Genomic DNA, 3261 nt, shown 5'->3' with positions numbered 1-3261 from the left:
TGGTGGGGCTGAACTCCAGGAGCCAGTTTCTGGACCAGGCCTGCAGCCTGTCCAGATTCAATTCAAACTTTATTCTCTATAAGTATTACAATGCTGAGTTTACAGAATTTGGTTATTGTGTGGTTTACATGTAGTAAAATAATAATTACAGAGTGTACCACTAGAACGCCTAGCATGGTTAGGCATTTCGGGCAGACTTAAATTAAATCTTAAGTTTAAAATATTACAAAATTATGAGGTAAGTTGGTATTATGGCTATGTGACTAAATACTAGTTTGTGAGTTTAGCAATGTGAATGCTTTTGTTTTGGCACTATACATAGTTTCAGTATTGGAGTATCACAGGCCAACTTTTGACTAGTTAAGTTTCATTATTTTGAGATTGAGATTGATATTTCTGTTTATGGTCAAATGGGTGAGTGAGTGTAAGTGTGAACCACCAGGTGGTATTCGTATTATTAGTTGACAGGGTGTATCAGGGAGATAAGATGTTTTCTGATGGTAGTTTTGAAGGTGATGAATGTCACAGATCCCTTTGTAGTTTTGCCTGGTCCTCGTCCGACTGAATTCTTCTCATCTACCTCACATCATCTGTAAACAGCGAGACTTCGGAGTCTATTCCTTCCGTCATGTCGTTCATATATACTTACCTAATTGTAGTTACAGGGGTCGAGATTCACCGAGCGCTACTAGGTCCTCTCTCTCTCTCCCTGCTCTATGAGCTTTATCATACCTCATCTTAAAGCTATGTATGGTTCCTGCCTCCACTACCTCACTTGCTAGGCTATTCCACTTCCTGACTACTCTATGACTGAAGAAATACTTCCTAACATCCCTTTGACTCATCTGGGTCGTCAACTTTCAATTGTGACCCCTTGTTTCTGTGTCCCCTCTCTGGAACATCCTGTCTCTGTCCACCTTATCTATTCCATGCAGTATTTTGTATGCCGTTATCATGTTTCCCCTAGCCCTCCTGTCCTCCAGTGTCGTCAGGCCGATTTCCCTTAACCTTTCTTCATAGGACATTCCCCTTAGCTCTGGAACTAACCTTGTCGCAAACCTTTGAACTTATCTAATTTCTTGACGGGCTTGATCAAGTGTGGGTTCCAAACAGGTGCTGCATACTCTAGTACGCTTTTCTCAGGTTTGCCTGGCGCCCATATGCTGCAGCAGTTATCTGGTTGATGTGTGGTTCCGGAGACGTGCTCGGTGTTATACTCACCCCAAGATCTTTCTCCTTGAGCGAGGTTTGCAGTCTTTGGCCACCTAGCCTATACTCCGTCAGCGATCTTCTGTGGCCTTCCCCGATCTTCATGACTGCATTTGGAGGGGTTAAATTCGAGAAGCCAGTTGCTGGACCAGGTGTCCAGTCTGTCCAGGTCTCTTTGAAGTCCTGCCTGGTCCTCATCTGATTAAATTCTCCTCATTAACTTCACATCATCTGCAAACAGGGACACTTCTGAGTCTAACGCTTCCATCATGTCATGCACATATACCAAAAATAACACTGGTCCTAGGACTGACCCCTGTGGGACCCCACTCGTCACAGGTGCCCACTGTGATACAGACATCGTGGTTCTCAGACTAACCAGAACCTGGCTCACTCTTCTAATTCGGGGAAATTCGAGCGCCCCAGTCAAACCGTCCCATGGTGACAGTAGGTGAGAATGAGTACACCATCCCCGTTCACAATTCCTTTGAAGCCTTAAGCAGTCTCGAGAATGACAATCCCGCTGATGATGTTGCTTCACACGTCTCTTACGTAGATGATTTTGGGGATGAAGTAGAACAAATCTTTTCTGATGACAACCCTCCTTTCTTTGCACATAACTTCAAATATAACGATAGGCCCTATAGTGCAAGCATCTGTTCATAATGAGCCCGTTCATTTGTTCATGGACTCTGGTGCACAAGTCAATATTGTCAGGTCTGGTTTGTTTAAGGATAAGCAGTTACAACATGTCCTTCTCGTAGAACCGACTCATGTGTCCTCCCTTAGTGGAATAGCTGGTTCTCACCTGCATGTCCGAGGTCGGACTTCCCTCACCTTTTCTACCCAAGGTAGAGACTTTACTGCTTCCTTCCTTGTTGTCGACCAGATTACTTTCCCTGATGATCTTCTACTGGGATTTGCTTCCATGCGAGACTTACACATTGTGGTCAACCCTTACCGATTGCATGCCCAAATTGATGACTTGATCGTACCATTTTGGGGTTACCTGCTTGGATCCGAGATCTGCCATACTGCCGCAGAGTACGACGTTCGGATTAAGTCCTTACAAGCTAGTGCATTTTCCAGTAGCGTACCCAAGCGGTCAGGCACTGGTGATCCTGTCACTCCTGTCTGTGTTCCACCTGTAACTTCAGGCTTGCAGGTGGAACTTCAGGCTTTCAGTTACCTCAAGTGTCCGAGGAAGCTCTGACTACCTTGAGTGCTGAGCCTATCCCTGCAATGTCTGCTAGTTCAAGTAGTAGTTTCTCCACAGGGGACACCTTGTCGGAAAACAATTACTTGCAACTAGTAATGCCATCTCTTGTTGATGTCACATGCCATCTGCAGAAAGACGTTTCTGTCGTGGCTAGTGCCCTCACTAGAGTGTCTGTTGTTGTTCCTAGTGTTCCAGATGGTGATAACGTCCTAGTTTACAGTGATTCCTGCAAAGTAAAGGGTTTATTTGTTGAGCCATCCTTACATGTTGTAAGAGATAGTAAGATCCATTTCTTCCTAGCTAACACTTCTGGTCACAGTGTTCACCTCAGAGCAAATACCAATCTTGTTGACCTTGTTCACTATCCTTACCCTGTTCAGGTAGAGGATGAGTTGTCACCTGACCAGTGGGTTGGTGCTATTTCTACCAGGGAGACCTCATCCACTTCACTGGATCAATCCGTTCCACCAGTTGAGGAGAAAGACCTAGCTCCTACTGACTTCCCAGACGAGGTCAAGCGTTTGTTGACTCTGTTGAACAAACGTCATAAAGCCATTGCCTTACCAGATGAGAAGATGGGTGTAACGAACTTATTGTTCCATTGTGTCCCACCTGAACCTGCCACTAGACCTATCTATATACCTGCATACAGAATGCCTCATTCACAAGTTGCTGTCACAGAAGAATTGATCAATCAAATGCTTGATGATGGAGTTATTGCGCTTAGTAATTCACCCTGGAATGTGCCCTTAATCCTAGTACCTAAGAAGGATGGTACTTGGCGCCCAGTGATTGACTTTAGAAAGTTAAATGCGAAAACTATTCCAGATCTC

The sequence above is a fragment of the Cherax quadricarinatus genome, chromosome 8 (assembly GCF_038502225.1).
Source record: "Cherax quadricarinatus isolate ZL_2023a chromosome 8, ASM3850222v1, whole genome shotgun sequence".
Classification (NCBI taxonomy): Eukaryota; Metazoa; Arthropoda; class Malacostraca; order Decapoda; family Parastacidae; genus Cherax; species Cherax quadricarinatus.
The sequence above is the reverse complement of the archived record's forward strand: the minus strand, read 5'-3'. Positions refer to the sequence as shown.